Raw genomic sequence first — 15,130 nt, forward strand, 5'->3', positions numbered from 1 at the left:
CTGAATATCAAACAAGAGAAAACATAATATACGGCTCTTGGAACGGATGCAAGGAGAACATGCCACCCGCAATGACTTCAATAACTTTGAGTGATTACGTTTCTGAGAGACTCGAGCAATTTAATTATCTGCGATCGACTGCCACCTCTTAAGAAATTAATCAGGGATTAATAGCAGCCAATAGAGCCTATTTCACATTAATAGACTGTTTTCTTGGAGCCTTGTAGCTCGTATCACCGAATTAACAATTTATAAAATATAAGAACAATACTCACATAGGGTGGTTGAAAAAGGACTGTACAACTTTGAAAATTCATATAAATTAATTCAAAGTACCTACAAAGGTGACTGCAGTGTCAATGTGTAGAGAAATACATTAAGTTTTGTCTCGGGTAGTTCGCCAGCGCCGAATCGCACCGTAAGGAGCGCTATCGGCAGTTGCATTAAAGATGGCTGCCTTCACTGGACCCGAGCGTGATAGATGTGTGTTTTGGAAGAATCGAAGTCCACGACAACAGTTCAGTTTAATTTCCGTACCAAGAACGCTAATTATTATCCTAGTAGGCCTACAACTTATGAATGGCATGAATGTTTTGTAGAAACAGGGCGTTCGGTAAGATATAGGAAATCGTCAGGTCGTCCAAGCAAATTTAATGGCATCCTTGACCGAGTGAGACTATGTTTTGCGAACTGCAAAAGGACTGTTTGGCGTGTGTTGCCAAATCGTTTGCATTTGAAATCGTACAGATTGATGATCGTACAAGCAATAAAAGACACTCATAAAGTAGCTCTCAACAACTGTGCACACATGTTAAATCGATTATATGAGGCTGAACATTTCTTGGACAAAATCATATTTTCTGACGAATCGGCTTTTCACTTAAGTGACAGGGTTAACACACATAGCTGTAGGATTTCGGCAATGAAAATCCACATCAAACATTTTAACATGTTCGTGATAGCTCTAAACCAAAAGTTTTTTGTTCAGTGACCAAGAACAAAGTGTACAGCCGCTTTTTTTCGTTAGAGACCCATCAGCTGGATAGTACACCTGGATGTGTTACAACAATTTTTGATACCATATATTGATGATGACCAAGAACGAAATGTTTACTTCATGCACGATTTTGCACCACTCCGCTACTTGGCTGACATCCGGGATTTCCTTGGCTGTGATGCGCCAATTGCATGGCCCCCACGTTTCCCAGACCTGACAGCACTCGATTTTTTTCATGGGGATTCATCAAAGATATCGTGTTAGTACCTCGCGTGGCGGCTTCTATGTCTGAACTTAGAGGAAGAACTTAAGCCGCCACTGAGCAAGCTACAGCTACAGTGTTACAGCGAGTTTGGGAAGAAATTGGCTTCCTGTGGGATTTCTGCAGGATAACCAACGGAAGCCACATACAACATTTTTAGAAAAAAAAAAAAAAAAAAAGAAACTCGTTGTGTTTCCCTACAACAATGAATTGTTGAGCCACAGAAGAATAAGCTTTATATTTTGTATTTTATTTAACGAGCATAATAAACATTGAAATCAGTGAATGGAATGAAATTAACATATAAAAACAGTTGTAATAAAATTAATATATAATCAAATATAGCGTCTGCCCTGATGTGATTAAAACGCTTCAACAAATGCGCGAAGTTGATTTATTTACCTGTTTTTGCAATTTCATGTAACTGCTCTGGTTTTTATGCGTCTTATTCCGTAACAAATTGTGGGGTACGGCTGTCATATAATCCCAGTAATGTTAGAAGTAGGTTTCTGTTCTATGATTGGTCAATCATTACACACGTACTTGGCTGTCAAAAAAATTGCATTATTTTTCAGTTTTTGACAAAATGGGCGAATGAGCCGTCCAGGCATAGTACCCGAGCCAACTAAATGTTTCAGTCTTTCATCATCTTCCTGTCATGCACTTACATTTAGTAAGCTCCTAAAAAAGGTCAAACTAATTAAAATGTTGGAATGTAATGAGAAAAAAAGACCGGTGTTTTGCGTTCGTGTTTAAGTGATAGACATTTTTTTCTGCCCGAATGCAGTCTGAATGTATTCCACCGGAAGGGTCAACACTTCCATATTAAAAATATTTCACTTTACGCTATCAGTTTAATACAGTATTTATATTAATTGAGGAATAAATTAAATTACTTTTACATTAAAGGAAGCAGTCGCACCTTAGCATTAGGAGATCATAAAACCAAGCTGTAATTGAAAATCGTTTAAAACAGAAATAAACTGTACCGAACTAACCGAAACGCCAGAGAACGTGAAATTAATTTCAGCTTCGACGAGTTTTGTATTAACTACATAAATCTGCCCCCCCCCCCCCACCTTTCCTCTGCACCCAACCCTCTCCCTCCCTCCCTCCCTCCGCCGAGAAGCAATCGACATCCGCGATTTGAAACTCACTTCGCTTATCTCGCGTCCGTGTGAATTGGCCGATCCTCTCTAAACTGGTATATGCAAATTTGCCAATTGGCCTGTTCACATATAAATCATAATGAACTCTGGAATTCCAAACCGAGTTTACTGACATCATCACAAACTGTTGGGAGATGGCCCACGGGGCGTTACGAAGGGGTCGAAAGATGGCCGAGCCTCCATTAGCGCGTTAAGAGAGTATTAAGAGGCGAAGCTTACGATAGAATGGTGATAAATCCTCGGGCCCTTCCCGGTTGACAACTGAGATTCGAAACGGTCTTCCACACCTGTGGTGGCGGCTGTTCCGTTTCCTTCTCGTGCCGAGAGAAGGAACAGCAAATTGCCGCCCAGCTCTCCGCCCTCGTGGAGATTTATGGACCGCGCGTCTTCACCGTTAATGTCGTCCCTCCGGATATTGTATTCGCACTCCTCATCTCGCCTGGAATCCCATCTCGCGTCTTACGACACGGCTGGTGACGCTCCCCCGTCCAAACTCATTTCCGATGCGTGTTCCAGTGACGTGGGAGATCCTCATCAGGTAGCGGTCCTCTTCCGAGCCTTTTGTTTCCCGAACTGTGTCTCTAAGGCTCCTTCCTCCTGGAACAAAGAAGTGTGGAGGAGCGTAGTTCCGCGGCAGTGGCTCATTACGAACCGGAAATTAGTACGACTCCGATGGCTCGTAGAGGGACTCCCGTACTTACTCGATCCTGTCTTCTGGACAGGAAGCAACGTACAGTTTGGCAAGAAAATCAAAGAAGCCACCGAGCTAACAAAGAGGAGACAGAATCTGCCACTCTTCGTTCTCCTACAGTCTCAAGCGTACAAGTGGGATGTCACTCGAATTTAACTCATTCGAAAGAAATAGCGGCACTATGCTCCCGTTTTCGAAAACGTTTACGTCGGGTTTCATGAGATGGGATATTTTGCGGCAAACTAGAATGTTCAGAACACCTAAAACAACTAAACGTCGTTTATAAGTGTGAGACCTGAAACATAATTTTGAAAAACGGAAGATTTCACGATTACGATCCTTTTCAGACCTAATGTAAGAAAGAAACTGCTTGTAAAGCGGCTCGGTGGCTAGCCACCTGACTACATATAATTACGGAAACCTGTACAATCCTTGCTAAGAAAAATAAAACTAAACTGAGTCTCACAGCATTATGTCAAATGTGTTATGTTTTACTGAGTCTGACCACAATACGATGACTGTTTGAAATTGGATGTGAAAGAACAACAGCTATAAACAGGGCAAGTTTTAGACATACATTCACATAAATGTCACCGATGTGGTAATTGATGACGTCAATGATTACGTCATCGATGAGTCATGAGACTTCCTCAACCACACCTCGTTCTGCCAAAGGGCAGTTTCCCTATGTATACTCGTATAATGGCGGGAAATTCAAATTTTGGCGGAAAATTCAAAAAATCGCCCAATCACGCTAGTGTGTTTCCTGCGTACAAGTGAGCTGTTCTTCTAAGTATGAAATGATGGTAAATTCAAAATGGTGCATTGACATGCTGGCTGAGTTGCAATATCGGCCCTGGCTTTGTGACGCCACAGCCTCGTATTTGGAACATGTGCACTTGACTGACTATGACATCAAAATGCAAGATGGCTGACCTGGAATGCAAGTCGGCGATCTAACATGGCAACCACGGCACATTAGATCAGCTCTATGACGTCACAATCCAGCTCAGAGCTTTTTGGCTATTTACAACAGTGTACAATTGCGGTATACTGGCACAGAGCTGGTTTACTGTCCCTGGCTCTATGACATCGGATTCCAACTCGAACCTGTCGGGCTATTTATAACAGTGTAGATTTTCGGCATACTGGCCCAGACTTAAGATACTAGGGGAGTTTCTATGGCATCACAATCCAAGACTTGGAATACTGTTATCACCTTAGCATGACGTCAGAATCCATCTTGGATCTGTCGAGCTGTTTATGTGTTAAATAACGACATAATGGCTTAGACTTGACACACTTGGACAGATGGTATCAGAATCCAAGATCCGTAACAGTGACACTGCGACGTCTGAGACAAAAGATGTTTGTGAGAGGGAGAGATCTGTGTTCTCCTTGGGACACAGCCCCCCCCCCACCCCCCCCCCCCCACGACTTATTCCCCTGAGTTAAAACCCGAGCTGTAGAACCTGTAGTGGGAATCCTTGTCACTTTATTTAAACACCTTTTCAGATACAGCTCCCTTTTCATGGTTGAGACGTCTGCCACCGCACATTACTTACGCTCCCTGGAAGATGAGCAGAGCTGTCAACCACTGGGACACCGTGTCACCTAAGACGTAAGAGTTTTTACTTATTGATTTTTTTTATTTACTCAACAAGTTCCGTAGGACCAAATTGAGGAGCAAATTTCCAAGGTCATGGAACGTGTGAGCAGATGAAATTACAACATAAAATTGATAACAGATAAAAATAAATGCTTATAAACCAGAAAAAAGTCTGTCCATAAGTTTCAGTAAACGCAATCAACAATACAACAAGTATCTATGTGTAGTTCGACATTTTCCGCGATACATGGTGGATTACAAAGCGTTTTTCGATGTGTAGGCGAGATTATGGTTTTTTTTATTTCAGTTACCGATTTTTGAGAGTTTTCTATGTGTGGACGATTTTTTATCATGAGACAGTTTTTCCATCATTCCACCAACTTTAAGTAGTTGTGTTTATTCGAATTCCAAGCAGCAAGGCTGTAAGGTAATTGTCAGTACGGTTTCCCCAGAAAAAAAATAGAAAATTCTTCCAGCAGAATAATAAACTTATAAATAAAGAACATAGCTTCCCAGACAGTTCCTTACGTCTCTCTCCAGCAGCTCAGCACAGACTGAGTCTTTTTTCCACCAATTCACAAGTGGGAGAGGGGAGGGAAAGTGGGGCGTGGGAGGGGGAAATGGTGTAGGGGAGGGTTAGTGGGGGAGGGACAGGAGTGTGGGTGATGACGTTAATAACCAGGAAGAGCTGCCATCTTGACAGAATTTTGGCGACATTTCAGCTTTATTTCCCTATTTTCGTGTGGCGCACATACTGTGTTGCCAGCCTCTTGAACCTGTACTTCATCTCAAATTTTCACTGAAGTTACGACAGAATTTCTCGTCAGATGAAAAACAAAAGTGATACCATGCGTCATTATGTATTCGGGTCAGAGAGTCGACATGATACACTTTGTTCCCTTCCACTTGTGTGAGACCATACATCATTAAAAAGTCAATGATGATCAGTAAAAATTCAACGATGATAAGTACATCTACTTAATTCGAGAACAAATAAGAACAACGGGGGAGCAGTTCCATTGCCCAGTCGTTCAAGAGAACTGTTGCATGACTCACATTTAATTAAAGTACGATAAAAATAATTTCAAGATCATGTGAAGAATGTTCAAGTTTTGTATCATGAAAAAAATGAGTCTGTTATGCGACTGAGGTATGTATTTCCAAATTTTACACATAAGAAGGAAAACCCAGACTTCGATGAAGAAAAGCAAAATTTTAGCAGGAGTGTTGGAAGAGCTGAAGACTAGTGAAAGACTTTCGTGTTACAATGCAACAACGCTTTTTTGTGCTTTTCGGAAAATGAGCATCAAATACAAAAACAACAAAGAAGAATCTGCTGATTGGAAATAATGAAGTAACAGGAAAACGTTACTAAATATTGCCAAAAATAATATGCAAAATGATGGATGGACTATGTATTGCACATAGGAGACTTGGTTTGCCGGCCGCTGTGGTCGAGCGGTTCTAGAAGCTTCCGTCCGGAACCACGCGGCTGCTACGGTCGCAGGTTCGAATCCTACCACGGGCATGGATGTGTGTGATGTCCTTACGTTAGGTAGGTCTAAGTAGTTCTAAGTCTAGGGAACTGATGGCCTCAGATGTTAAGTACTACAGTGCTTAGAGCCATTTCAACCATTTGAAGACCTGGTGTGAGGAACCTCATTCCAGAAATGTTACATAGCGTAAACAAAGAAGTCTTATAAAGCGGGAAATTGCTAGATTATCATACAAGCGTTGTTAGAGACTGAAATGATCGGAAATCTGTAATTCAAATGTTATCTGACCCTGGAAAGAGTATTATAACATGCCACCTTGGGAATGGAGATCGTTTCGTGCGTTGTGATGGTGTATGCTTTATTTGGCAAAAGCGTGGAACAGTTTAGCCCATTAAGAAGCAAATGACAGATACTACGAAGAGTGGTGATGGAGTGTTCCCGAAAATTTATCAATTAGAAAATTTATCAATTAGATTCTGTATCACACGATGAGAACTCAGGTATCGTAGCATTTATGAAAGTGAGGAAAGAAACGATGGCGTGCAGCTTCATTTAGAAAGAAATGAATCATTCTGGACAATAAAAACCAGCTAGTTGGTATACATACTTAGAATTTTCGTTTACTGTGCAAATGCTATATACAATTCATCACTCAGTTTTTGAGAGCTGATAGAATATGCAGATTGCCATTTCATTGCTTATTAAAAGTCTAGTTTCCGTAACCTGCACGCGATATCCACGGATCGCGCCATTGCTAAGTCGGCACGCGTAAACAAAGACCCCATTCATCACTGGTAGAATAAGCACTTACCGAGAATTACGATGGTGGCATCGCGCTGGTATAACAGATGCGCTCCGCCACAGTCTCACACACGCTGTAGCATCTAGCGCAACTACTCTGCAAACTCTTAATTCAAAAACATGGTTATACTTGATCACAAAAGGTACGTCACGTGACTATCAAAAATTCGGGGGTGGAGGACATGTTTTCTAAGTCGTCATATTTTAAATACAAGCGCAAAAACAAGGTCTTGCATTTGTCACTCTGACTAGCCAGAAAAGATTGAAACTTTGCCAATACATGGGAAACTGTTGTTCCTGTGAACTGGAGATAGTACATAAATATGCGATCAGAATTCTATGATTCTTCGAAGCAGACACTCCCCTAAAATTTGGCGAAAAAGAACGTCACCCCCATTCAACCTGAATATAATTTTCGTGTACGAAATAAAAGTAGACTTTTCAGGATTCCGGCGAGGTCCAATGCGCAAATGGCCGTCATGCTATGTAAGAGAGGAGATAAATTCGGAGCACTGAGTCAGTTATTATAAAATGGATATTATTACTTGGCACCTTCAGCAAGGAAGCCACTCGATCCACCTCGTACCCTCGTGAAAGACTGCTGTCATCTGTGCAGTCAAGAGCTTTCCATAGCTGCCGAAGAATGAAATTACACTCGTGCTTTCGAATGAAAATTAATGAAAGACGTTTACATACCGTTACTTTTACTGTCCCGTTTCTTAATCGTTAAAAACGGAATCCTGGTACACTATAGGATCACTTTGTCAAAAATTCGTTTTTCCTAACCGAGAAGTCAAATGTAAATAAAACGTATTAAAAGACTCAAAGCAATTTCTTTAAGTATTTAATACATAAATCTAAACCGCTAAATCCGATATTCTAGCTAAGTAAATTCAGTGTTAGTCTCTATTCTTAAAGGTAAGGCTACGGCACTTCATTCTGTCACTGAGGCATACATTCGAATATATGATTCAGACAAGATATCAGAATAGTGCGAAAACTGGCAGTTGACCCTAATAATGAAAAGTGTGAGGTCATCCACATGAGTGCTAAAAGTAATCCGTTAAACTTCGGTTACTCGATAAATCAGTGAATCTAAAGCCAGTAACTAAATACGTAGTAATAACAATTACGAACAATTTAAATTGGATAAACATGTAAACATGTTGAGGGGAAGACAGACCAAACACTGCTTTTTATTGACAGAATATGTAAAAAATTTGCTAAAGAGGTTGCCTACACTATGCTTGTTCCTCTTTTGGAGTACTGCAGTGCAGTCTGGGCTTCTTACCAGATAGAATTAAAGCAGTACATTGAGGAAGTTCAACGAAGAGCAGCGAGTTTTGTATTATCGCGAAATATGGGAGAGAGTGTCACGGACAAGATACAGGATTTGGGACGCATACCATTAAAACCGATACATCTGTCGTTGTGGCGGAATATTCTCACGAAACTTCAATCACCAACTTTCTCTTCAGAACGCGAAAATATTTTGTTGACGCCGGCTTACATAGGGAGACACTATCATCATACTAAAATAAGGGAAATCAGAGTACGCACGGAAACATAAACGGGTAAGTGTTCGTTTTTATTATTGTGAAGGTGGCTCGACGAACCCTCTGCCAGACACTTAAGTGTGATTTGCATAGTATACAATGTTACCTCTGAGGTAAAAATGGTAAAGCACAATCTATTGATTGTTTGGTGAACTGCGAAACCAACAGCGCCATCTGTTGACTATTTTGTATACTTCGTTGTTAGTGAGGTCAAAATCCGAACTACTAAGCTGAGCGGACTCCTAAAACTTTAAATAACGTTATCGTTATTTTCGTAATCCAATTTTGATGAAATAAAACCTCTATTTTGCTGCAAGTTAATCTCAAGTTACCTGTGAAAACCCCATGAAAATTCGTATAGTAGTTATAGGAGATTAGCGTGTTGAAACAGACAAACCAACAGACACGACAGATATGCCTTTTTGTTATTGGTACAGGTACAGTAAATCTAATGCAGCAAGCTTCTGTCCAGTTTGGACAGTATAGCCAAACAGAGGATGGAAGAACAAATGGTTCAAATGGCTCTGAGCACTATGGGACTCAACTGCTGAGGTCATTAGTCCCCTAGAACTTAGAACCAGTTAAACCTAACTAACCTAAGGACATCACACACATCCATGCCCGAGGCAGGATTCGAACCTGCGACCATAGCGGTCTCGCGGTTCCAGACTGCAGCGCCAGAACCGCGCGGCCACTTCGGCCGGCTGATGGAAGAACAAGTGAGTGACTAGTACGACGCAACGAACGTCAGAACAGCTCTGCAAAACTGGCCATAAGTGGGAACGCAGCTATGGCTGTCAGTTTTTCTGTAGCTGTTCGTCTGTTGTTTAGCCTTCCATACGGTCTCTTATATCGCTACATCAACTGCAATGAAAAATCCAAAAAGTGTGCGAATGAACAGCGGTCGCGACGGTCAATTCTTCGAACGACGAAAAGAAATGTCTGCATGATTGTGTCACTTCTTTATGACGGTACTTTTTTGAGAAATGAATTTCTTCTAGATTTTTTTTTCAGGAAATAAAACTCACCGACCATATCGAGACGACACGTTTTTCTTGTTTCTGAAATAATGTAACTGTAAACTGCAGTAAATAGGACGTACCGTCTAAAATATAAATCAACACCAACATGAAAACAGTATTTCTTATTCATCATATAATTACTCTCCATTTAATAATTGATTGCAAATTATTTTCCTTTCGTCCATCCTCGTCGTCAATCTTGTTGTGTCTAGGAATCCTGTCTAGACAAACAATCAGACAACTCGTATTAATGAGTTTTATTACAACTAATCAAATACAATGCGTAAGTTAGGCAATTACACAGGTGTGTCGCAAGCAAAGCGCGACATACGAAATAATCAGCCTTTGCAGTGTCTGCTGATCTCTAACTGACAAAATTCTGTCCTGAACTGCTATCGAAGTTGCTAATCTTGAAGCTCCTTTTAAAGTGGGGCCCACCAGTCGGGCGTGGAGCTTATGTCCTCTTTACCTAGGGGCCGCTGCTGTCACGTTGTCGTCCTGGAAGGGAGGTCGGTCAGCGTGCGATTGGCTGACTTCTTCTCTCAGCCTTCTCGTCCCTGCCGTTCCTGACTGGCGTGCCGACGCTTGCCTTTACACCGTAACAATATTCATCATTAGTGTGACAGTTTTCTGTGTATGATACCGCATCATATTGAAAACAACTCTCACTGACGGAACTAACGTTTCGGCTAAGATTTCAGTGGACTTCTTCTGCGTTTAATGGCGTATTTGGGGCTTCGGAGACCATTACAGTTGTCACGGCTTATACACAGAGCACGACATTACGTTACAGTATTAAAAACGTTGATATTACAGATCTCTTGTGGCGAAATAAGTTGAAAACTTTACTGTAATTGGTTTCCTGCGGTGGAGGGAGTAGAGATCTGCTGTTGTCTGCTGCCTCTTGCAGTGTGTTCCATGACTGGTAGTCGTTGGGGGATGGGTGTGGATTCTTGTTTACCTCCTGCTGGACGTAGTCAACGCATCGCCACGGCAGTTACTTACCGGCAGCGCTCGCGTGAGGTGTTGTTCGTACGGCTCTGATAGTCGGCAGCCAGGATGGGGCAAGCCTATAGTCATCTTGTCTATTCGTGTCGATAGGATGTTTTAATATTCAAGCGGCCTTTTTTATCTTGCATTTAACAGTTACTGACTGCTTGACAACTTCAACTGACGTCAAACTGACAGCGAAGGTGCCTGCCCAAAATTGTTGACGTAAGAGTTCAGTTACCAAGGCAAGTACCAATTTCAGGAAACACAATCCTGGTCAAACTCCACCTTCAATCACAAGTAGTTAATTCAACGCACAGGTTGCCTACCGGTATTAGTAGTTTAACTTCACTTACTATGAACCCGTCTGAAGTTTTAATTCCAATGCAACCACTGTTCCGGGTGCAGATCCAGTTCCTTTTACTATCTAACAATGAGGTTGAGCCAACGGCTGTCACACTTAAACAGAACATCGCTCAAATAACTGCCGCTCATCGGTTTTAACTCGACAGTCACTGCTTGTCTCCCCATAGGCCACAAGCCGTCATTAGCTAGTCGCAGTCGAGCTTACGAACTACCTTAATGCTACTTTTTAACACGGTCCTGGGCCAAGAGAAAAATTCAGACGGCCCCAAACAGCACCGATAACATGCACCTCGTCCCTGCTCCATCAAGCTTTCTCCGACCGACCTCCATTTCCGAAGCGATGTTTCCAAGTCGCTGGCCACACACCAAGAGGTGCGCTACAACCGAAGGTGGTCCAGGTCACGCCACAGTGCCCCCCACCCCACCCGTCAGCGGTTATGGCGGCTCAGGCGTTAGCTACAGCGTTAGCTCTCCAGACAGACATGGTGACTAGCCAGGACAATTTCAGTTTTCCACGCACGTGCTGACATTGTGCCCTCACAGGGTTGTCTCCAACAGGCTTCATTAAAATCTGGTGCAGTTCTGTATGAGTGTTCGCAAGTCTCAAAGAAAATTTTATGTAAGCATTCTCCTCTCTCAGGTCAGTAATCACAAAACCCATGAAATACAACAGTGGGTGATGATGACGATACCCTGTAGGGCCAAAGAAACTGGTATACGTGCCTAATATCGTGTAGGGCCCCGCGAGCATGCAGGAGTGCCACAGTTCGACGTGACATGAACTCGACTAATGTTTGACGTAGTGCTGCAGGAAATTGACACCATGAATCCTACAGATCTGTCCATAATTCAGTAACAGTACGAGAGGGCTGAGATGTCTTCTAAACAGCATTTTGCAAGGAATCCCAGATATGCTCAATAATGTTCATGTCTGGGGAGTATAGTGGCCAGAGGAACTGTTTAAACTCAGGAGAATGTTCCTGGAGCATTTCTGTAGAAATTCTGGACGTGTTGGACGTCTTATTGTCCTTCTGGAATTGTCCAAGTCCGTCGGAATGCACAATGGACATGAATCGATGCAGTTGATCAGATAGGATGCTTATGTACGTGTCACCTGTCAGAGTCGTATCTGGACGTATCAGGGGTCCCATATCACTCCAACTGTATACGCCCCACACCATTACAGAACCTCCACCAGCTTGAACAGTCTCTTGCTGAAAGCAGGGTCCATGGATTCATTAGTTTGTCTTCATACCCGTACACGCCCATCCATTCGATACTATATGAAACGAGACTCGTCCGACCAGGCAACATGTTTCCAGTCACGAACAGTCCAGTGCGGTGTTGACAGGCCCAGACGAGGCGTAAAGCACTGTGTCGTGCAGTTATTAAGGGTACTCTAATGGGCTTTCGGTTGCGAAAGCCCACATCGATGATGTTTCGTTGAATAGTTCGTACGCTCACACTTGTTGATCGCCCAGCACTGAAATCTACAGCAATTTTCGGAAGGCTTCCACTTCTCTCACGCTGAACGATTCTCTTCAGTCGTCGTTGTCCCGTTCTTGCAGGATCTTTCTCCATCCGCAGCAATATCGGGCATTTAATATTTTACCGGAATCCTGATAGTCACGGTTCACTCGTGAAAAAGTCATAGGGGAAAATCTCCACTTCATCTCTACCTGGAGACGCTATTTCCCATCGCTCGTACGCCGATTATAACACCACGTTTAAACTCACTCAAATCTTTATGACCTGCCATTGTAGCAGCAGTAACCGGTCTGACAACTGCGCCAGACACTTGTTTTTGACGTTGCCGACCGCAGCACAGTATTCTGCCTGTTTACATATCTCTGTATTTGGAAACTCATGGCTATACTAGTGTTGTGTACATAGTTCTGCATAGTCAGTGCGTACACAACTTTATCACTAGAGCGCGCCCTGCTAAGGTCAACAGCGCAGGTGCAGCACTCGTCCATCTCCGCACTAGGAGATGGCGCTGCCTTAGAGATGGACCAAATTCTGCTTCCGCCGATCCGCGGATTAATATGTAACGCAGCCAATGAGATTGCTGCTAACGTAGAACCTTTTCTCCTCGCAGATCACACTCGCGCAGTGATACCTGAACGCGTGAGGTATTATAACGAGTGTACAGACCTCCGATCGGTCAGTCTGCATTTGTCTGCATTAGTCTGTACCAGTCTGAATTTGTCTGTACCAGTCTATAGTCAAGTTTCAGTCTGCGCCTAATAAGATTATCATATTCTTGTACATAGCCATGAAGAGAAATGTATAGACACTTTGTCAAGTATCAGAGATATGTGAGAATCAGAGTAATGTACCAAGACCAAAGGAACTTCAGATTGGCAATTGTAAATAGCATCTAGAATCAAGTTAGGTAAGGTTTATGCTTGTTACTATTTTAATAAATGTGTATGATAATTAATCAAGTTCTGTTTAAATTTGGTCACCGTCAATATGCTACTCTAAGCGTGCAAGTGGCATTTCTATCGTCTGACCTAACGGCAGAAGATAAACGCGCCACGATAAGACCACGAGACATATTGCTGACACGCGCCTACTTCGTTAAAGCGACAAGTCAAATAATCTGATGGTGTGTGTACCGAAGGTCTTACAGTACGCACACCACAACTAGTTTCTTTGGCTCATCAATCTATTTGATTTGTGTGGTGCTCAACTGCGTGGTTATCAGCGCTCGTATGAAGTCCCAAACTGTACACAGTCCAGTCTTGCCTCTTCCGTGAATAATGATGATGTGATGAGCACAACACCAAAACCTAGGCCCCCAGGGAAGAAAATCTCCGATCCGGCCGAGAATGGAACCCAGTTCCCCTTGATCCAACCACGCTAGCCACTAGACCATGAGTGAAATACGGCAGTGGCGGTATCCTCACTGGCAACTAGTCTGACTACTCAGCTCGGGGCCTTTTTCCTTACTTCCTGAGAAACAACGCGTGGAGAGAAACATTTCGGCATTTGAGTACAGTATAAAAATTTCGGGATTTTGAGCCATCTCGCGCATTAGGGCCCACAGTGCGACGCTACCCGTTCAGGACTTGGATGCTACTGTTATCGACCGTGTCCTCGTAAGTGGAACAAGAGACTCACACGTTCCTACTCCGAGACTCGCAAAAACAGCCCCGCCGCCTCTGGTTCCGGGCCCGCTGGCGCGGCCGCGAGCTGCCTCTACCCAAGGCACTCATTAACGCGGCGGCCGGGCTACGCGTAATCGTTTACGGGGCGCGCTCGCTACTCATGTTCCCCCCTCGCCCCGAAAAAGTCCGCTGGGAAATTGCGACCCTATCGACCAGATATTATTTATAATTATCGTTAGACTAAACAGTCGGCGATCGCATCGCGCCCTTTAATGACATCTGATAAATATCGTGTACGCGGACGGCGCACAGCTGGCTCGTCCTCCTGCTGCGGACACGGGGTTTTTCGGGACGTTGCTCTCTCCTGCGGAATTCGGTTCCATTCCACCGTGTTGATTGCTCTCGAAACGGGTTGCCCGTTCAGGCCGCAGTCGATGTGTGTTGTCAGTTATTGCTTCGTAGCACCACTGATGGCTAAGTGTTTGTTAACAGCAGGAATCGTTCCAGGCTTAACCGCTTCGGGAGGCAAAACATCATCTCATTTCTTGTGAGAACCAAGAGCTGTCTTTTTAAATTTAACCACTCAAACAAACAAAATATGGATTACACATAAAGGATTAGTCTGAGGTGGGAATGGGAATTTGGACTGAGCAGGGAACCGTGTTACGGCCTCTGTGCCGAGGAGGGCTTAGTGCTCAGCGTATGCCTAGTAAGTGGGAGACCCGCGTTCGAATCTCGAAAAATTCAAATGGCTCTGAGCACTATGGGTCTTAACATCTGAGGTCATCAGTCTCCTAGGCTTGTTGTTGTTGTTGTGGTCTTCAAATGGTTCAAATGGCTCTGAGCACTATGGGACTCAACTGCTGAGGTCATTAGTCCCCTAGAACTTAGAACTAGTTAAACCTAACTAACCTAAGGACATCACAAACAGCCATGCCCGAGGCAGGATTCGAACCTGCGACCGTAACGGTCTTGCGGTTCCAGACTGCAGCGCCTTTAACCGCCGGCCGTGGTCTTCAGTCCTAAGTGGTTTGATGCAGCTCTCCACGCTACCCTAT

This window comes from Schistocerca serialis, chromosome 1 (assembly GCF_023864345.2).
Source record: "Schistocerca serialis cubense isolate TAMUIC-IGC-003099 chromosome 1, iqSchSeri2.2, whole genome shotgun sequence".
NCBI classification, from domain to species: Eukaryota; Metazoa; Arthropoda; class Insecta; order Orthoptera; family Acrididae; genus Schistocerca; species Schistocerca serialis.